Source organism: Ursus maritimus, unplaced genomic scaffold (genome assembly GCF_017311325.1).
Source record: "Ursus maritimus isolate PB19 unplaced genomic scaffold, ASM1731132v1 scaffold_3, whole genome shotgun sequence".
In the NCBI taxonomy this organism is placed as follows: domain Eukaryota; kingdom Metazoa; phylum Chordata; class Mammalia; order Carnivora; family Ursidae; genus Ursus; species Ursus maritimus.
This window is the reverse complement of record NW_024425563.1, coordinates 28,752,976-28,776,189: the sequence shown is the minus strand read 5'-3', so window position 1 is coordinate 28,776,189 and position 23,214 is coordinate 28,752,976.

Below are 23,214 nucleotides of genomic sequence, written 5' to 3'. Positions count from 1 at the left end.
TCAGTACCAACTGGAACCCTTCCTCCAGAATGGAGTTCCTTTCTTCCTTATCTATATGAACAGCCTCCCCTACATGTTTGCACTGGTAGATGATTTTTACTTAGTACTTAGCTCTTTTTTCTGGAAAGCTCTCAGTTCCCAACTCATGATTAATATTTTTAGTGAATGTACTTGCTTTTCATTATCTTTGTAATTTACAGAGATGAACTTTTCTCTCTGTGTTGTAACTGATACAGATAGTTTTGAATTTGGTATATTTTGTTACAAAATGGCGCAGAAAAGGGAGGTTAAAAGTTGGTGGGGGGGTGCTCTCTGGTCTCTGACCAAATGAAGACAGCTCCCAAGCTCCTCTCAATCACAGGTCACTTTAATTCAGGATCCATAGACATCCTCACGAGAAGGATAGTCTCACTTGTGCTTTTTTCCCCTAGCCCTTTCTCACTTTCCATTTAAATCTTTTTTTAAAGCCTCTCTTCCAATTCCAGGACTCCCAATCCTTCTTCTCCCCTGACTTCCAAGGGAAAATTGAAAAAGAATGCTTATTATTCAGAGAATTTTACGTCTTCATCATCCCAACTATTCCAATTCCGACTGACCTCTAAGGTCTACCTTCATATAAGTAAATAAGCCTGAACAAAAGAGCCATCATTTATGCAGCTGACCCATGTTACAGAAGCTAGTTTGAGTCATCTCACTTAATAGCAATTTTTCTTCCCTGTTACAAATGCACTGCAGCCAAAGGGAGTAAGAGAGGGACGGTTTTGGCATGGGGAAAGATGGGGTTGGGATGGATGAATATAAAATTTCAGAAGATATGGGGGTGATGGGCTTTTGCTTAGCACAGTGGGAATGAAGAATAAGAGATTATGGGAATTTTTCAGCTGGAAGTGGATAAAATCTCTTTTGCAGTTGGAGGGGGGATATATGGGAATAAAAAGAAGAGGACAGTTGACGCATATATGGTGTTAAAGATGCTTAAATACAGACCCAGAAAAGAGAAACTACCGGATTCCAGATCCTAAATGACATGCTTAGGTGGAGCCAATATAAAATACACACAAACCAATTATACCAGATACATTTTGGAAGAGCCACATTGATTGACAGGGTCAACCCCAGGTTATTTCCCTGGGACAACGAACTGGAGCAGGATGTCCTGAGGACCCCAGCTGTTTCACTGGGAGGAAAAGGCAACAATCGGGGGTCTTACTTTCCTCAACTATAAAATGCAGGGGTTGGCCTGGATTATTTGTAAGATCCTCTTCATTTCTTACCTTCTATAAAGGGTAGCAAAAAAAAAGTTTCTAAAATGAGTGTTTTCATGTATAGTATGCTGGAGTACCTGGAGCAAGTGAAGAGGCAATTTGGTGACTAGTTTGTTCATGGTAGACAGCCAAATGGGATGTCGATCCCAAAGTGGATTTTTTGGCCTAATTTTCCTGTTTGGCTGTCTGGCAGTGTCAAAATAACTGCTAATTGCCAAATTTTTCTCTTTCTTTTCCGTATACTTAGCCAAAACTCTCCAGTGCCTAAAAGCACATGCTACCATTGCTCAGACGACCTGTGTGTATCCCACTGTTAAAAATAATGCAATATGTAGGGGCGCCTGCGTGGCGCAGTTGTTAAGCATCTGCCTTCGGCTCAGGGCGTGATCCTGGCGTTCTGGGATCGAGCCCCACATCAGGCTTCTCCGCTAGGAGCCTGCTTCTTCCTCTCCCACTCCCCCTGCTTGTGTTCCCTCTCTCGCTGGCTGTCTCTCTCTGTCAAATAAATAAATAAAATCTTAAAAAAAAATAAAAATAAATTAAATAATGCATATGTAGTAGTTGGTGCTGGGGGGGAGACGGGGGGGGGGGATTGGTGTGGAGGGGAGATTTCCGCAAGCAGGGAGTGGTCATAGCCTGTAGCTAAATGTCTAGCTCCCAAACGTGCTGCATAATGGTTTCTCCCAAGCACCATTTGGGACCATAGGACGAGCTTTAGCCTGAGACTTCCAAACTGAGCATCAGTCAGTAGTTCCCGAATTTTACTGCATTTGGAAATTACCCAGAGATCTTTAAAAATACGGACACTTGGTCTCTCCCACCCCCACCAAACATTGTGATTGAATTAGTATGAGATAAGGCCCTGGTGTTAGGAATCCTAAAAGCTCCCCAGGTGATTCCAGTGAGGAACAAAGTGCAGGAACCATGATGTAAATTAATAAAGGGAGATGGTTTAGCTTCTGCACAGTCCATTTCTTGCACTGCTTGGGCCTGTGGTAATGTGGTCAAGAGCAAAGCTTTTGCACAGCCCAGCTTCCAGATTGTGCTCTCTCATTTCTGGCTCTATGCATGGCCTCACACTGGCCAATTAATTAGCTTGTCTTCTCATTTATATAATGCAGATAACATGCCTATCTCATAGGTTTGGTCTGAGGAGGAGATGAGTTTGGTAAGCACAGAGTCTGGTATCCGGAACGTGATATATTCTAGCCATCATTATATTCTGTTAGAATTTTGAATCTACGTTTCTTATTTACAAGACAGTAGTCTTTGCATAACTCACCTGAGGAAGTTACTACAGGCATTCCTTTACTTATTATCTAAAGATTTCATAATGAATATATATTTCTTGTTTTATTACAAAATTAATTCCTGAAAAAGGAAAAAAGATCACCGCTGAGACTCTCCTTCTCTCCTTCACTCTCCCTTTATTGCTCTTTCTCTTCTTCTGTTCTAGAAAGTGGAAGTGATTTTGTGGTAGTGCTATGCAACGGCAATCACAAATTGGCATCCAATTTAATCATCTTTATAGCATCTTGTACAAACCTAAGTCAGGAAAGGGAATGAACAGAAAATTTAAGGAATTTTATTAATCTCCTAGGTAACAGCAGAAACACTTTTTTCTTTTTTTAATTCCTAATGCCTTGCTGGGCTTTTTGATTAGAGATGCAACTCAAGTCACGTGTAGGAGAATACAATGAGAACTATTGGTACTTCTGATGGCTGATGTGATCACTATTAAATACAGATTATGAAGATCAACAAATTTATTGGCTATCCCTCATTGTAGGTCTACCGCTAAAATCATAATGCATAATGCAGTAATCTTACCTTAACGTGAAGTGGTAAAATTCTGTTTTCATCTGATATTTTCTTCTGATTTTCAAAAATTATTAAACCATTGTAAACATGAAATCACATATGCTTAGCCCACCTTGAGCAAAACAGTTTTTTGAAGTGTGAGGTGGGGGTAGAGGGATAGGTGCACTGATTTGGAAGGAGAGTGGAAGGAATTTTAGGCAAGTCTTCTTCCAAAGCCTATGCTGTACCCCAAAGCTTCCCTACTGGGGTGCCTGGATACTGAACCTCAGTGCTGTAACACTGGTCCCATCAGCCTACGGGGCTCCTACCAGCGTCGGATTTGTTGCCTCTGGCTGACAGCAGGCTCTGCTGCTTGTCTCCTCTGCGTGCTATGCAAATACTGTCATTTTTCCTGTGTGTCAAAATGAGAAAAAGGTGTGAAGCACTTCTTAGATAGCACTATTTTCTTTAGAGTTTTGTATTATTATCATTAGAGTTTCTTTGGGTATACTCTTGGATTATTCTAATAGAGAACAAAGAATGAAGAATTCCCAACCATTTCCAAAACTCATCCAATTTTAAAACATCCTTTTTAATTATGGAGGAAAACAAAATTAGAGCTTGTTGTCCAAATTATATGATAGAGAGATGACTCTGCAGTACATTATAGTATCAAAAAACCTGGGCTTTCTCAGCTTGGAAGGCTATTATTATGAATGATTCATTTAGGTCAGAAAAATCCCATTTCAGGACATCCTTGAAAATATAATTAATATAACTCGACTCATGGATCTGGGAGCACTTGGTATGCTTTGAGCTGCAAATAATGTCTTCTACACCAGAAAAGAAATTATATCCTTCTTTCTCTTGTCTAGGTTTATGTGTTGCTAGGTTTCACTTGAACTTTCCTTCAACCCTGAAAATAAATTGGGAAGAAGAAATATGTTTAGGGTGGAGACTGAAATAAGTAATGTAGAATTCCAAGTCAGGGTTAAAGTAAAATAATTCATTGGTTTGGGGACAGGATGTGGTATAAATAGGAAGACTATGAGAAGATTGTCCAGAAGCCAGAATTTGGGTTCGAATACTAAAATTTTAGAACTTGAAACAACCTTAGACATTTTAAATGAGAAAACGAAGGGCCATAAAAAATTGTAGATTATAGCTCAAGAGTAGAGTGAAATTGTGTGTTTTAGCAATAGTACCTTCACCAGACAAATTTCCCCGCCCTTAGATCTGGGTAAGTCTCTCCAGTATTAATCCTGCTAAAATCCTGGGATTTTAAAGAGACATCTGGAAACGCCAATGTTCCAGGCTGGCACCAAAAGGCTGATTATTTCCAAATATTTCCTCTTGATTCAAGTTAAGTGCTGCCCCACCTAGTTCCCCTTCATCTTCTTTCCCGCCTGCCCTCTTCTTTCCAAAATGTTTCTCTCCTTCATAGTTTGTAGTATACGGAATGCTTTTCTTGAAAAGACTGAAACACCTTTTGGAGCAACATTTGGGTCTTCATCATTGTATTTAAGCCATAACACAATACTTCAAACCTCTTAGTTGGTTATTAAATATTTGTTAAATAAACAACCAAAAAGCGTCTAACAGAAAAGATCTGAAATCAATCCAAAAGTAAAAAACAAAATGAAAACCAACCAAACAAGGAAACAAATAGCCAAATTAACTTATGTATTACTCCCCCTGAGCTAAGGGAAAACTGTAGCTGCAAACATCCCCAGCCTGGATCTCTTCCAGATCCCAGCAAGATTTGATCTCCAACCTCCCCAAAGTGTTAGCTGTTCCTCTGATACGCAAATACACAATAGGTTTCCAGAGCCACTTGAGTAAGAGCATCCTAGCCTTTGCCATTTCGTTCATGACAACAGCTAGCACACATCACGTCTTGCTTTAATTCTCTTTCGTTCGCCTCATGCTTGTTCCTTCTTCTTAGGCATTGTGGCTTGTTCTTACCATAAAAGTCGTTTAGAGATGATGGGTTGACCAAGTGCGTTTATCTCCCTCCTCAGAGCACATTAAAATGATGCCAAAGGGAAAAAAAAAAACATTCAAAGGACAAAAAGACAGGAGACAGGACATCTGTGGCTGGGAACTTTCGGTAAATGTTTAACAACGGGAAAGCATAGTGTGGTGGTAACTGAGTTAAGGGACAGAGGGAAGTTTAGGAGAATCTCAGGAGAAGCCAAAGAACTGCAAAGACGAGAAGGACCCCTGGAGGTGGGAGTGTGTTGCTGTAAAGTGGGGGATGGATTGAGGGTCTGGGTACTGAAAAGTGGCCCATCTCTTCCTTCTGCTCTTTCCCTAGCTCTGCGGCTAGTGAGTTGCTAAACATCTCTAGCTGCTGCTCCCTCGCAGGAGCTCAAATGTGTCTGCTCTGGAGAGATGGAAGTATATACCAGGAAAACTACAGCTCTCCTCTCCATGCAGTGGCAACCCACCCCAGGTTACTACAATGAGGCTAAACATCTCACACCTCCAAACATCACGAGAGATTCTCTGCTCCCAATAGTTAATAATAATAATAATAATAATCATAATCATAATAATCCTGGAATTGAGTCTCATTGGATTGACTTGGGTTATTTGTTATTTCTGAACCAATCAATCTGTCTGGGGGAGGGTGTTGATTGATGCACTGATTAACTGGACCCGGGCTACATGGAGTAGGTCATGGATGATTCCATAGGAAAAATAATGGGCTATGTTATAAGAAAAGAAGTGGATTCTGGGGAGGCAACAACCTTATCCTCTGTATCGCTCCCAGTATAAAGCGCACAAGCGGGCTATAACTAGCTTGATGTGAGTCAGAACCCATCTCTGGGCCAACCAGCTGGGACCAGATTTGCACAGGATACAAACCATGGGAACATATGTATAATGAATTATATCCGACTGCTTTCCTCAGAAGGACTCAGTGGCCAGAAAACATTTTTCTAAGGCCTTTTCCAAAAACATGGAACTTTTTCTGCTGTCAGATATTTTCAGAGAAGACTTCTTTAATTTCCTTAATGGTCTGCTCCAGCACAGCCCCCATTGTCAGAAAATTCCCTTTGCACCCTTAATTTGATCTAATTCTTCTATTCTGTGCACACTATCTCTTAATGTAGCTGGACATAATTCTCTGTGCTATACATGCTTATGCTTGAAGATAATTCTAAAATTTTCTCCCAAAATAAATGACTTTTGTCTTTAACCACCATATTTTGTTTTCCAAACCTTTCATCATCATTGTGGGTCTCCTCTGAACTGCCTCCAGATTTTCTGCATTTGTGTCAAGCTGTGGAGTCCAATACTGAATATAATAATCTGGGAGAGTCCCACAACAAAGTAAGGGCAATTGCATAGGGAAATAGACAGAATATTTTATTTTTGCATAGCACTTCATAGTTTTAAAAAGACCTTCCCAGACATGATTATGTCATTTGAGGTATAAGGGTTGCCTCATCCTCCTTCTAAACTTTGATGGTTGATGTGGGTCTCTGTTGAGTCAGGTCCGGACTGGGAAAGCTCAGAGCTCCAGTTTGGGGTCAGTTCCAAGGTGGTTCTGAGGCTACATGAGAAGTTCATATTTCTTTGTGCTTCCCTTGGACCAGAAGCAATCTTGAGGATGGGATAAAACATGAGGGCTTTCCATGGTCTGGACAAGCATGATGATGGTGATGAGATGGTCTCTATCTCTGCTGTGCAATATGGTAGTTACTAGTCACATGTGGAAATGTGACTAGTGCAAGGGAGGAACAGAATTTTTCCTTTCTCTACCTTTATTTAAATTCAAATTAAATGGTTACATGTAGCTAGTAGCACAAGCTCTGGGCAATCCTTAGAGTTGGTCCAAGTTGAACTGGTTTCGGAGACAGAGGTGCAAGGCACTTTGGTGTATCTTTGTATTTTAGAAAGAATTTGATGGGTGAGAAGCATCTTAGTGGAATCCCAGTGTTTCCCCATCATATGTATTTTTACGCATCTCAGTGTTATTTGCTTAAATGCATTTTTCCTCAGGAATTCTAGCACTGTGTGACTAATTTACGGTTTTCTTCAGAAATAGGGTAATAGATACTTAGCTCCGTGCTCAAGTACATTTACATGGGCACAGCGACAAAACCATGGGGTACCTAGATGGTGAATAAGCACGTTTTTTGAAAAGATAAGTCTTCAAAGAGCCTGAGTTCTAACTATCCATCTGAGACCCAGACCAATTCTGCTGAACCATGACAGTGTAGCATTTCATTTATGCATGACACATTTATTGGCATGAAAATGTTATATTAAAGGATACACGCAATATGAAATTTGACCAGTTCAATTCAGCTTCTGCTCCATCTTTGGGCTACAGTTTTTGCTGAGTTTAGTGTTTAAAGCATCTTAAAAGCCAGAAGCAATTAAGAGATCAGCAAGGAAGTGAGTGAGGAGTCATTCTTCTATTCTTGCAGATGTAAACTCCCCAGATTGTAAATTTGTGGAGGGCTTTGGCCTTATGTTCCTCTCCCTCTTATAGGCCTTTGATAATCATAAATAAATACAGCTTTATTTCTCTTTAAAAGTCAAGTAGTTTCATTTATAAATATATATTTGTTGATTGCATTACTGCTTTCTTCTTCTGATCTTTTCTTCCTTACAGTTTCCATTTTTCCTTGAAGTAACCTTAAATTTCCAATATTCCTTCCTCTCTTCAATTTTAGCTGATGACCTTGCTTCTGATTTCACTGAGAATATATCAACTATTAGAAAAGCAATTCTCTTCCAACATCACATCGACACTAAACTACTTGCATTTCTACCCAGTACACTCTGCTTTCCCTCCTTTAACGTGCCTTTATGATGGATAAACTGCCCCTGCTGTGATCCCCGGCCAGGCCCTCTCATGGATACATCTGAGCCCATCTCTGCTTGGCTGCCAAGGGGTGTTGTTTCTAAATTATTATCTTTTTCCCATGACCCTTTCCTTCTCCATCAGATTCTTCCCATCCCCATTTTATGCTTGCTTTGATATCACTGGTACTCAAACGGCAACAGCTCTTACCCAAGCCTTCTTAATTCCAACATTTCCAGATACTGACACATACCTCTGCTTCATTCTACAGCAAATTCCGCAAAAGAGTTCTCCATACTCAATGACTCTGCTTTTAACCTCTATTCTCATATACATGAGAATGAAATTTTGACTTGGAAAAATGTGCAGTTTTTTATTTTTTGCATTTTTTCCCCAAAAACAAACAGTCCAAAATGAACAGGAATCATTTAATGACTCTCTCCTTGATCAACTTACAACAGAAAGTAATGTTTTCTAATCAGAAATGTGTATTAGAGACAAAGGTATCATAACAGGAAGAAATGAAGACATGAGCATTTTATATAGGAAGGTGTGGCAAAGTTTGGCCATCTAACACATTTGGGAAATCGCATCTGTCTCTCTGTCTGTGTAGGCAGCAGATAGACCCTCTGTGCCCTTAATTCTGATGCAACAAAAGATTGTCTTTGTGCCCATGGTGGGCTCCTCCTACTACTTTGTGTTCCTTCTTGCTTCAAAGCCTTTACTGAGGAATTTTAGATGAGTATTCTGGATCAAAGTTATTTTTTTCCATAATTGAAATTTAATGAGTTTTCCATGCCTTCTGCTGTCTGTTTCTGTGTCCATCCTTCCCCCTCAACCATTAGTGATTAAAGTAATCTTATATGTATTTTTCCATGACTTCCTTGGCACTCACCTAATCATATACAAATATGTACACACATGGGTAGAATGGGGTTTGTTTTTACATGGGGATTGTTTTAGTTTTAAACACTGGCATCATTTCGTACCTACCTCTCTCCATGATGATATTCTCACTTGGGTGGAAATATAACAGAAACTGACATTTTTCTAATTCAATATTTTTAATGATTGAATAATATTCTATGGTATAGGTATAACAGTGTTTTAAATCATTACCCTGATAATATATATTCTCTTTGTTTCCAAGTTTGTAAAACCACAAAGAGTGCTACAATGAATATCCCACTATGATAGTGAATTTCTCACTGTGTTTAATTTCAGTTTTTGTTTTATATATTTGGAAGTTATGCTTTAGGAATAGAATGTATAATACTGTCATAAATTTTCAGGTGGGTTTTCCTCTTTATTTTTATGTAATTCTCTGCTGGCATCTATTACAGTGTTCAAAAGTCTTCTGTCAGCCTAATTCATGTTCCTTTGTAAATGATCTTTCTCTCTAATAGCTTTTAAGATTTTCTTTTCATCCTTGATGGATGTGCAGTTACATTAGAAAATGTCTAGGCATAGATTCAGTTTTATTTGTATTTCTTTGATACTCAGAAAATACTTTTAATCTGACTCACGCTTTTCCTCAGTGTAGGAAAATTCTTAGCCATTTCTTCACATATCACTTCTCTGCTACTTCCTTTTCTTCTCCCATAATACTTATCAGACAAATTTTGGAGCTTCTGAATTTCTAATCTATCTCTCTTATGTTTTTTAATTTCTTTGTCTCTGTGTTCTATGCAATGCCTCTGTCCTCAATGCAATCTTCTAATTCATTAATATCTCCATTCTAGAGTTTTCCCCAGCTCTCAAAGTTCTATTTCCATAATTCTATTGCTTTCTTTTTTTAAAGGTTTTCTTTATTTCCAGTTAGTTAGCATAGAGTGTAATGTTAGTTTCAGGTGTGCAACATGGTGATTCAACACTTCCATACAACACCCGGTGCTCATCATGACAAGTGCCCTCCTTTACCCCCATCACCTATTTCACCCATCCCCCCACCTAAGTCCCCTCTGGTAATCATCAGTTGGTTCTCTGTAGTCAAGAGTTCGCCTCTTGGTTTGCCTCCCTCTCTCTTTTTCCCCTTTGATCATTTGCCTTGTTTCTTAAATTCCATATGAGTGAAATCATATGTTATTTGTCTTTGTCTGACTGACTTATTTCACTTAGCATAATACTCTTTAGCCCAATTCATGTCATTGCAAATGGCAAGACGTCATTCTTTTTTATGGTTGAGTAATATTCCTCTGTGTGTGTGTGTATGTGTGTGTATGTATCACATCTTCCTCATCCAAGTTGATGGACACTTGGGCTGCTTCCATAATTTGGCTATTGTAGATAACGCTGCTGTAAACATCAGGGTGCATTTATCCCTTTGAATTAGTGTTTTTGTCCTCTTTGGATAAATACTTAGTAGTGCAAATGCTGGATCATAGGGTAGGTCTATTTTTAACTTCTTAAGGAATGTCCATACTGTTTCTCAGAATGGCTATACCAGTTTGCATTCCCACCAACAGTGCAAGAAGGTTCTCCTTTCTCCACATCACCTGCTGTTTCTTGTGGTGTTGATTTTAGCCATTCTGATAGGTGTGAGGTGATATCTCATTGTAGTTTTGATTTGTATTTCCCTGATGATCAGTGATAGTGAACATCTTTTCATGTGTCTGTTGGTTTATTTCCAGGATTTTAACTTATTTTTATAGCTATTCAGTTCTCATTTCATTTATGCCTGTTTTTGTTTTCAGAATTTCTTATGCTACATGTATAACCAACATAAAAAATAAATACTTTACAACAGTATATAGTAAATAAAGGGTAAATTTTTCCTCCAACCATGATACATGGATGCAACATTGTATCAGAGAATGCCTCCTCTTTACCTGGAGCCCACCTGCTAGTTAGTATACCTACCCCTTTCATACACAGATTTGATTTCCTCAGAAATCTGGATCTTCTGAGTAATATGGTGCTTTCTAGGCCAGGTTTTTCTACTAGAGTCATTGTTCAGTTCACCTTACAAATCTAAAATTTTCATCAGTTAAAAACTGGAATTCGGGGGCGCCTGGGTAGCGCAGTCGTTAAGCGTCTGCCTTCGGCTCAGGGCGTGATCCCAGCATTCTGGGATCTAGCCCCACATCGGGCTCCTCTGCTGGGAGCCTGCTTCTTCCTCTCTCACTCCCCTGCTGTGTTCCCTCTCTCGCTGGCTGTCTCTCTGTCACATAAATAAATAAAATCTTAAAAAAAAAGAAACTGGAATTCATCACATCAGTTGATTAAGCCTTCTCCAATTCAATTCACAAAACTACCATATTTCTTCAAATGTTTCATGCTCATATATGACAAATACTTGCCGATGTCAAAGTTATTCAAATTTAATTTAATTCTTTAATATTCAGTTCTGTCTTCTTACAAAAATCCCTTAGTTTTCAACCATTACGACTTAGTAATAGCAAATGGCCGTTTTACTCATTACACACAAAAATATCTCGCTTTTTTATATCCAGATTAAAATTACATTCCAAGTAATAGGATTATACTGCCTCCCATAAAGTGTAACAGATTTTGGATTTAACCATGACAGTGTTCAGGTAATAAGGACACAATTAAATAACATGAATAGTATAGTAAAATTGCTTTCTCGAAATTGAGAAGCTGTAGCCTGAGAAACTTATGTTAACCCAGAACTTCCTGTATGTTATCTCCCCACTCAGATGAAAAGACATTTAGAACATTGTTCTCTCTTTGGCTTTGGTGCCAAGAGTCTGCATTATTCTTTCTCATGAGAGTAATGGGAAACCTAATCCAATTTGGGGAATTGAGTCATTTTGCCTCAAAAACTGCTCAACTCACCAAGGTCTTTGGAAGACATTACTTGGATTCTGAAGAGAAAACTAACTAGAATGGGGTACTTCAGTGTTTGATCATTGCTCAGGTTACAGAACACCCTAAAAACTCAATTACCTACTGTTTGCGATAGTTTTTGAAAGCTACTGTTTTCTGATAACTTCCTATAATCATTCTGTGATTCAAAGGCCATATATATATATATATGACAAAAACAGATGACAGAAGTTTAACTTTTAGAGCTCATGAAGAGAGCCACTTTGAAAGCCTGAAACACAAATAAGAATTTTAGTAAATGATACTCAGTGAAATGGAAGATTCTTATATCATTCTCTATAAAATACTCAACGATCTTCTCACAGATTATTCAACTTTATCATTGAGAGCTTACTCAAAACCATACCAGCGAAGCACAAGAAAGCACTTAAGTCCTACTTAAGAGCTGGGCTAATAATTTAATCAGAGGATTAGGTGCTTCAGAGGTCTGAGTTTCTTTTTCTTTCTTTCTTTCTTTCTTTCTTTCTTTCTTTTTTCTTTCTTTCTATCTTTCCTTCCTTCTTTTTTTTAAGATTTTATTTATTTATTTGACAGATAGAGACAGCCAGCGAGAGAGGGAACACAAGCAGGGGGAGTGGGAGAGGAAGAAGCAGGCTCCCAGCGGAAGAGCCTGATGTGGGGCTCGATCCCAGAACGCCGGGATCACGCCCTGAGCCGAAGGCAGACACTTAACGACTGAGCCACCCAGGCGCCCCAAGAGGTCTGAGTTTCTTAGAAGTTTTGTATTGAGTAAGGGAGAGAAATCAGAAGGTCTCCATGACAATGACAACTCACTAATTTAGCCTCCTGTTCTTTACAATATATTCTTTAACTCCCTGACCTCACTATCAATGGTCACAAACACATGGATGAACACCAATGGCACAACAAATTAACACATTTATGATTTTTTCTAGAAAAAATAATTTATCTACACAATGATGTTGTACTGTGAAGGAACAGATTTCCTCTTCCTTGGTGGAAAAATGCCTATTATTGAAAACCAGGTTTCCCAAAGTATGGTATATTGTGTAACCAATAGAAAGTACTGGCGTTTTGGTGCTAAGTGAATAATTATTTAAGTATTTATTCACTTAGTTCTATGTGGCTAATTATTTAAGTGATGAATAGATACAGAGAAGTTTGTGAAGGTGGGATGTGAATGATTGAGGTTTGAGAAACTCTGGTTTAGGTATTTTTAAATAAGAAAAGGTGATTCTTATGGAGGAAGGAGAGACCAAATCTTTCACTAAGATGAATACGACAGAAAAAATGTGCCTGGACAGAGGCAAAGACTCCCAGAGCTAGGCATGGAGACCTACAAATAGGTCAGCGGAAGGCCTGAAGGGTCAGTATGCTGTGGATGGACACCTAAAAGGAGTTTTTGAAAATCATCAAATTAAGTACCTTTTTATTCCAGGGATCTATAGATGATGTCAGGACCCAAGTGGAATGGCTCACCAAGGGTGGGGCCTGTAGGTGGCATTCCCCTATCCCCTGCACTATTTTATAGAATTTCTGCTATACGATGATAAGATAAAGCAGACCCAATTTTTAGCTTCTTTTAGTATTGCTTTTAAATCCTCTATACATGTGGTCTCCCTGGATGAAGAGTGGTCATCACCTTGTTTGCTTACATGCCTGCAGAGTATTTAGCATGACCATGGAACAGGAGGATAAGGTATCTTGAGGTCTGGGGAGGATAAGTTATCTTGAGGTCTGGGGAGGTCTAGACCTCATGTCTAAAAGGTCCACTGAAAAGCAAATATCTCTTTGGAACCAGAGATCTATGTGGAGGAGCAATCTGATAGCTCACGTTCCCACTCAATCCAGGTAAACTAGAAGGCCTGGTTTCTAGCAGGACTGAGGATATTACCAGGCAATAGCTGATCCGGAAGATGAGGCGAGAAGAACCAGAAAGATAACTTAGTAGGCACAGTGAAAGAGAAATAGGCCAATTCAAGGAAGATACAGAATAAAATAACAGAGTACTGGTAAGCCTCTCACAGTTCCCTGGATTTAGATTTGATGTGCAGCTTTCGACTTGATTTTGGAATCCAGAGGCTACAGTATCCTCCCTTATAGGCCAAGAATTAGGGACCCTGTGATAGGTGGCCCTGCCCCAGCCCTTCCCTGCCTCAGGTTCTGTGTGGGTCTGGGGGGACCCCAGTAGAGAGAGAGCCTTTCGTTAAATTCAGAAATGCTGAATTTTTTTTTCCACTTTACCCCGATAAGCTTCTTGAAGATTATACGAAAGAATGTGACGCAGAGAACCCAAAGTGAGTTTAATACAGAAGACCCGGAGGGCGAGATGAAGTGAGAGACCTCAGTGTGGCATCGGGAAACTACTTCAAGGAGAAGAGGCCTGCTTTTCCACACAAAGACCCCCGGGGGCCACCGTTGTGCAGGTGCTGACCGCACCATGGATCCGGGCTAGCGAAGCCAAGGGCCAAATTCTGAATAATACAAAACAGTTCTAGGTCAAAACTTTTGAGCTATTTTCCTCTCTATTAGTTATTCTCTTTAAAGGGTAATGCTGACAAATAGTTTTTGCTTCCTTTAGTTCCCTGGGTTGTCTTACAAAGACATCTCTTGTGTTGTGGTGGGGGAGGGGAGGATGGTACAGGGAGAGAAGCAAAAGAAGAAAGAGAAGACTAGCATGCAGCCCCTCTGTTCGCAGCCGTGCCCAGAGTTTCCTTCGATGACCATCGGAAGTGGTTATCTGAGCATCCTAGATCTATTACTACCTTTGTTAACACTCACCTCTTGTCCAGATAACATTTATTTTCCTCTGTGGGCAGTCATCTGAAGTCTTTATTTACCTTCCTGGTCCTGGTTTTCAGTTTTCCCTTAATGTCTGATCATTGAAAAGGTGGAAATGATCTTCAGATTACAACTCACATCCACGTCATGGGCCACTTGAGAGTAAACACGCGCACAAATCCTTTAGGGCACTTTCTTGAGGGATGGTAATCTTAAACTTGAGTGATGCTTTTCTCTCTTATTTTACAGCCAGGGGATGCTTACTCATCTTATAGGCAGCCTGCTCTTTCCCTTAATCCTACAATCTTTACTGGAATTTCAGCTGCTTTGACTTTTAATTCCTTTAATCTTGTGTTAGTGCTTCTTGATACCTATACCTGTCTTCCACTCAGTTGGGCCCTGAGCAACCAGGGAAACAGAAAACTGGCAAATCCTCCCTCCTGTGTAGTTAATCAGGCCTATGTAAGGGGAAGGATGTCACATAATTTTCCCTTTCCTGAAAGGATGGAAACCATCAGTCAATCAGAGTCAGGTTGTACTAAAAAAATACCAGTGTCTGGGGACAATCCAGGGAAAATATCTGCTGAGCCCCACATGCTTGGAAAGTGAAGACCTTGTTTTTTAGTTCTCAGTCATTTCACGTAGAAATACCCCTATGTCAACAGTCCTTGAAAGCTGTTGAAACTATGGGACTTGAATATGTCATGATCTTCAGTTTGAGACTAAGCAAAAGGCCCAGGGATGAAATGAAAGATCCTCCTGAAACATTCCAGCACATTGGGCTTTACTATTATGGAAGACACCCTTTTGGAGGTAGTAAGTCTCCCATTTCAGGAGGTATTCAACCATAGTCAAGCATGCTAAAGACATCCAGTAAGGCCTGCACTGTATTAGTTTCCTGGGGCACAACCACCACGTTGGTGTTTCACAACAACAGAAATGTATTCTCTCACAGTTTTGAAGGCTAAAGTACGCAGTCGAAGGTGTCGGCAGGACCACACTCCTGCTGAGACTCTGGGTAGAATCTTTCCTTGCTTCTTCCTGGGTTCTGGTAGTGGTTGCTAATCCTTGGCATTCCTTGGCTTGTGGCTGCACAACTCTAGTCTCTGCCTCTGTCATCTCACTGCATTCTCCCTGCGTGTCTGTGTTTCCGCCTCATCTCTCTAGGGATAGCAGACATATTAGACGAGGGTCCACCCTAATTTATGACCTCATCTTAACTTGATTGCACCTGCAAAGATCCTAGTTCCAAATAAGGTCATGTTCCATAGGTACTGGGAGTTAGGACCTCTCCATGTCTTTTAGGGGAACACAGTTCAACTTATAAGAGTTATATTGCTACTGACATCCCTGTGGATACTAAGCTTTCATAATCCTCTCAGTGGGGTAAAGTGGATTCATAGACTTTACAAGAATGCTTGAGTATGATATCCCTAATCATTTCCTTCAGAGGAAATGTGTTAGAAGGAATCAAAGAATGAGGGCTATGTTCCTAGACCTTGGGACTGCAGCCATGTGTCCTGAAATCACTGGGTTTGGTTTGAAGCAGTGAAACCTTCTCTTTAGAGATACTTCGTATTTCATGGAAAGCAATTAGGTTTCTCCCCAAAACTCCTGTAGCAAAAAATGATTTATTCATTCATCCAACATTAAGTGAGTGCATCCTTTATCTTAGGCACTGTACTAGATGTTAGGGATGCAAAGATGAGTAAAATATTTTTTCCCTTGCTCTAGTTGGAGAAAAAGGCTTATAAGCAGAAGACTACTATACAATGTAGGATGTGCTAAAATAAAAGGGTATGCGAAGAACCCCGAGACCATAGGAACTAACTAAACTTTTTAGTAAGCGATGGGGTGTCTTGAAAGGTAGTATTTGAGATGGGACTACATGATCTTATGCGGCAGACAAGACAGGAAACCACGTTCAAGGCAGAGAGAACTGCAAATGCTGGGCATGGACACATTAAAGGTTGAGTACTGCAAGTGCAATCAGAAGATAAATGGAGGAAGCAACCTGATATAAAGTTGGAAAAGTATAGTCAAATCGGAAAGCTCTTAGAATTCTTGTCTATGGAACTTGGAATTGATCTCATAGGTCATGGAAACCTTTTAAAATATCTGAAACCAGGGAAAGTCACGATCATATCTGTGTTTCAGGAAGAAAACCATGGCTATGTGGAGGATGAAGCAGAGTCTAGGATCCGGGAGACCATTAGGAGGTGTCAGTGGTTGACCAGGTGGGATGAAGGTCTGAATTCAAACAGTTGTTGAAGCATATGGCTTCAATATATAATCAGATGGTAGAAATAAAAGGATTTGGTATCAGTTTGGAAATGAAGAGAAAGAGGAGGGAGGGGATGAATGATTTCTAGCAATCTAGGTTAATGCCCTTAATCACCATAAAAGAGATAAAGGATAAAGAAGGGCTTGCATTTTTATTAGGACAAGAAAACGAGTTCATTGGAAGAAAACAGATGGGAAAATGAGAGGGAGAGGTCAAGGAGATCAAATCTAAACTCCAGCAAAGAGAGGACTTAGAAATATGTATCAGTTAGAACCAAGTTACAGTGTAACCACTATCACAGTAATTCTAGTTGTTTATTACTTAGCAAAGTTTCATATCCGCCCCTTTCCCTCCCTCCCTCTGTGTGTATGTGGGTCTGTGTGTGTCTCACTTGCAGGAAAAGTAAAGCAAAATGTCCTTAACATACTATTGGAAAGCACTTACATACCAACCGGATGCTCAATCATTCTCTTTCATTGTTTTTGGCTCAGCCCATGGTGGTATGTATGTATATTTGAACTAGAGTTTAAAGGCTTAGAGATGGTAAATTTAGACACTCAAGGAAGTAGTTTTCAGTAACTCCACATAAATAATATATTAAATGATCTCTTAGTGATCTGAGATGTATCTTCCAAAGTGTTCAACTTTCTGGATTTAAGCAGAATGGAAAACCTTCATGTAACTATATTACCATATTGCCTTAGATCAGCATATTTTATCGTACTTTAGCCTTCAGAGAGGGGCTCTGTCTCCTCCTTACTAGCTATCTCTATAACAAGTTGTTAGATGAAGACTCCTCTATTTCTATTCCAGGTGAAGTTCCAAAGACTGGGGGGAGGGGGGAGAACTATTACTTCCCCATTCTAAAGTTTCTGTTGGGTCCTTAAGGACACAAAGAAAGGCGATTACGTGCACTTGGGAGAGGGCTGTGAAGACCTGAGTCATTCCACATTATAAAGTGGGAATTTTTAAGTTAAATGTGGTAGATTAAAGGTACACATTTTTCCTTGCTTCCTCTGGAAACCCTGCTAACATAAGAAAAAAATATTTTAAAAATTGGTGTAAACCCACAGGGGCCAGAAGAATACGAACTGAAAGTAACAGAAGACAAAGGATAACCAGATGTTTTGGGGAGATGGAAAGAAGTTGGTTACCTGGGAACTGTCAGAGTAGAATACATAACAGCATGGGGTGGGGGAGTAGCTGGTGAGAATGAAGGGAGGCTGAGGGGAAACGGGAAAGTCCGCATGAGAACCCCACACATGTATCCCTGTAGTTCAGGGTACATAATGGAGCTGAACAAAGAAAGACTGAAAATCTGTATAAGGAATAATTAAACTCTCAAATCCTTCTTCTAGAGGACCAGCTAGGCAACCACCCTTCCTCCAGCCCTAGGAAAACCAGCATTAAGGGGCCATAAGTTTCCAGCAGAAATGGAAGAAAGAGGTTGTGTGGTCTGTTTGATTTGTGTAATTAAACTGAGGAATTTTTGTCTCTCTGTTGGTAAGTGTGGAGCTAAATTAGTGATAGGTGCATAAAATTGTAAGTAAACAAAAATTGTATCAATTACCTTCAGGAAAAAATAAAAATGGTATAAGAAAGAAAATGTAAACATTATTAAATGGATGGCATTTACCTAGTTATAGTAATATAAACTCTGAATATAAATCAAATGAAAAAAATTTTTAAGTTTTTATTTTAATTTCAATTAGTTAATATACAGTGTTATATTAGTTTCAGGTGTGCAATAAAGTGATTCAACAATTCCATACAACACCCAGTGTTTATGACAACAATTGCCCTCCTTAATCTCCAACACCTATCTCACCCATCCCCCCACTCACTTCCCCTCTGGTAACCATCAGTTTGTTCTCTATATATAGTTAAGAGTCTGTTTCTTGGGGCGCCTGGGTGGCACAGCGGTTAAGCATCTGCCTTCGGCTCAGGGCATGATCCCGGCGTTATGGGATCAAGCCCCACATCGGGCTCCTCTGCTATGAGCCTGCTCCTTCCTCTCCCACTCCCCCTGCTTGTGTTCCCTCTCTCGCTGGCTGTCTCTATCTCTGTCAAATGAATAAATAAATAAAATCTTAAAAAAAAAAAGTCTGTTTCTTGATTTCTCTCTCTCTCTCTCTTCTTTCCTTTGCATGTTTGTTTTGTTTCTTAAATTCCACATATGAATGAAATCATATGCCTTTCCCTGATTGACTTATTTCACTTAGCATGATACTCTCTACTCCATCCATGTCATTGCAAATGGCAAGATTTCATCCTTTTTATGGCTGCATAATATTCCATTGTGTGTGTGTGTGTGTGTGTGTGCGTGTGTGCGTGTGTGTGTGTGTGTGTGTGTGACATCTTTGCCCATTCATCAGTCGATGGATACTTGGGCTGTTTTCATAATTTGGCTATTATAAATAATGCTGCTATAAACATAGGGATGCATGTATCCCTTTGAATTAGTGTAAACCTTGAATGTCAATCAAAATAAATTTTTAAATAACTAAATTGAAAGGTGAAGAAAGAGGGAAAATATTTGGGGGTGGATGATGAAGTGATACAGGATAGCTAAATTCTCATCTTCTACAGTTGGAAGTCATTAAATTATGTCTAAATGTGGAAAATCACAACATAGAAACATAAGCATTATTTAGGTACTCTAAATGAACCGCATCTAATTGCCTCTGATGATTTAAAAGTTCATACATGTATTGCTTTGATAATATTGAATAATAATTACAAAAACAAAGTAGGAGGAGTTTGTTTTATAACTTCTGACCAAAGGACAGAAGAGAAAGAAGAATTAAAGAAGGGAGAAAGAGAGTGAAAACAGGATTGAGCAACAAAGTGTGAGTCTCAGAAATAACTTTGGAACCTTCTAAGAACCAGATATTTGAAACGTAATTTTAGTTTTTGAGGACCAGAACCATTATACACACACACAGCTTGGACAGTGAACACTAAAACTACCTGCTTCCCACACAGGTTACTGTCTATAACGTAGACTCCAGATTAACATTACTTTACGATTCATTGTTTTGGTTGGCATACTTAATTGTTCCTGGAGTCTCTCGCCTAAGCAAATAGATTGTTACAGGAATGTCCCTGGTAAGAGAATCACCTCCAATACAAAACATTAATGGGTTGCACCCTGAGATTCTTCGAAATCATTGCCTCAAAAATCCTTGCCTTGCTCTTCCCACCACTCCTGAATTGCTAAATCATGATCCTTGCCCAATAAAAATCAGCCCAACGCCAGAACTGAAAGAACCACCTTAAGTCAAACTTCCAAGCCTCAGTAACTCCCAACTTCGCCTTCCTGCTCTGAGGTCGGCCAAAGCTCTGTCGAGGTCACGTTCTCCTTTACAACTGTAAACAATAAACTCACCTTACTTTTACTAGCTGGCTAGGATGGTGATACTTTGGGTCCAGTATTCTACTATTTGTTTTATGATCTTGTTTTTTGATTTTCGGTTTTCATATTGCTGCCTTCTAATCTGTTCTCCAGAGAGCCTCATAAAAGCCAAGTAATGCCGTCTCTAAGTGTTTTCTGTGACCTGAGGCAACTCGGTGTGGAGCAGGGCCAGCATGTGCGCGACAGTAAAATAATTCTAAATTAAACTAATTTAGCAGAAGCAGGAGCTTGGAAGCAGAGGGACGACTGACAAAGACTCTCTTCTTGATCAAACTTCAACCAGGCTCTTCAGAGCCCCCTTCAGCAAAGAGTCCTGCCAAGTCAGTTTAGTGAGAATCCCCTCCACCCTTGATATTTGATCAAGTTCCTCATCCCCCACATTTGATGTGTAAGTTCTTGACCTGCCTTTAGCAAGAATCCTATTAATTTGTCAGGAATCCCTACCCTTGATGTCTCCTCTTGGTAATTTTCCATCCACTGACTCCCCTACTCTGACAGTTGGCTGTAAATTCCCAGCTGTCTTAGCTCTATTTGGAGTTTAGCTTAATATCTCTCTCTAATTGCAGTACCTTGACCGAAGGCTTCTGTACAATTTTAACAAGTGTCAGAATAATTTCTTCTGTGACACCATAAAAAGCCCACCAAGATATCACTGAACATTTGGGGAGAACATTGGACTTTCCACAAGTTGTAGAATAAGGGATGGAAAAATCTTGTCTAAAACTAGGCTGAACCTAGTTAATACCTGGAGAGCACAGGGCAGGACCTGGCAAGGCCCCCAGTGAAAGTGATCTTTATACACATCTCAGGGGTCAGCAGGAGTTGGGGGGGGCATCAAATCTATTTCCATCAGTGAGAAAAGCTGGTTACATGACAGAAATCCTACTGCATGAAATCTAAATTCAACTAGTGGAAGGAAAGGGGGAGATAATAAGAAAAAAACTTCTTTGTTTTCTTTTCTTTTCATTGTTTTAAATGAAAAATATGGAAACACAGATTATTGCTTTTAAATGGATTGTAGAGATAACCTGGCATAATTCCCTCATCTTAAATTAGCTAAGGCCCAGGAAGCAAGTCGACTAGCTAATGGTAGAGTCCGCGCTAGAGCCAAGTCTAGTCTCAAATCCTGTTATCTTTCTACCACACTCACTACCTTCCTATTAATTTTTCTAGACAATTTCTTGAGAATTATTCTCTCAAAAGTGAATAAGACTGAATTCTTTAAAGATAAGGCCTAATCCTTATAGTTGTTTAAATGAACCATAATGCCTAGCTCATAAATCATCTCAGCAAAAGTTCAGTAAATTGATTTTCAATCCTGTCAGCTATCTGCACTAACTCTGATAGATCCACAAGAAATGGTAAACCAACTGCAGGTGATATTAGTAAATTATTGCTTCCTGTTTCTGACAATGTCACTCAATCCTCTAAAAAGAAAGAAAAATAGAATGACATTAATGATGAGAAAAATGATGAATCTACATAATATATTTGTCATTCAGGACATATGAAATCAAAAGGAAAGAAAAACTAAAACTTACAGAGAGCAAATTACTGTTCTAGAATTTTCAGAGTTCCCTGCTCAACTCATATGGCGTCTGAGGAAACCACCACATTTAGTTCTTGGAACAGGCTGAGTGGCATTTCATGAGAGGACCATCTGACCTTCTGGCCTTTGTCCAGTTACCTACATAATCTAGTTACTCACTATAATCTAGGTCAATAACTCAAAGATAAACAGGGCCAATCAGATAAATGCTTTTGAGAATCTGAACTAAAAAGGAAGTAAAGTAAGGGCGCCTGGGTGGCTCAGTCAAGGGTCTGCTTTCAGCTCAGATCATGATCTCAAGGTCCTGGGATTGAGTCCCAGATCGGTCTCCCTGATCAACGGGAAGCCTGCTTCTCCCTCTGCCTGCTGCTCCCCCTGCTTTTACTCTCTCTCTGACAAATAAATAAATAAAATCTTAAAATAAAAAAATTTAAAAAATAAAACAGAAGTAATCTGCCAATTGATTATAAGTAGAAGCAAAAAGGTACACTGGGAATCATAAGAAATAGTTGGTAGTGTGGTTAAGTCCAAACCACACACAAGCCCCAGTTATAGGAGCAGAATGATAAATAAGTAGAGGAAGTAGGATTAGTAGAGAGAGGAGAATGAACAGGAGTCGGGAAAGAAGCAGACAGGACATCGCAGGCACACCCCATGCACTGTATATGAGAATCAGGTGAAGCTTGTTTTGCAAGTTGCCTTCATTTTAATGGATCGTCGGGGAACTTTCCATTTCACCAAACACACTTTCACAATAATTCCTTGTACTTGAACTAGTTCGAATCAGACACTTTTTTTTTTTGCAACAAACAAATCCGGTTGAGACAAGAGCTAAGGACACACTCCATGAGGCCTTTCAAGGCATTGTCTTTTTTAAACCGCTTAACAAACGTGCAAGTTAGTTATAATTACCACCAACTTAGAATAAGAAGATAAAGCAACCTTCAGAAATTTGTTTAAATTCACATAGCTACTAAGTATCAGCTGAAAATCAAACCCAGGACTGTCTGGCCAAAGATCTTTTTTTAATTTTTCTTTTTAAACCTGAGATACAAAACAAACAAAACAAAATAAATTTTAAAAAGCTCTTTGTTCAAAGTTGGTAAATACTTTGTTTTGTTTTTTTGATTTTTTAATTTTTTCATTTGGGTAGTTTTAATAGATGGGATCTAAGTTAAAAAAAAGAAAGAAAGAAAGAAAAGAGAAGAGGAAAGAATAAAAAAGGGAGTGTCCTTAACTTTGGTCCAAAAGTACTTTAAAAAGTAAAATATTTCAGTAGGAAAAACGAGTTTAACTGACTTGTACGTTTTTTGAAATGTGCTTTTGACTTTTCAATGTAAATGCATAATTTGTGAGATACATTAAAAACAATTTGTAAACCATGATTTATAGGACGACTTCTGAAGAGAGCATAACTGATCATAGTCTATCCCTTAAATAAGGATGAAACCCATCAGTTTTGGCAGCATGTTTCAACCTCATGCTGAT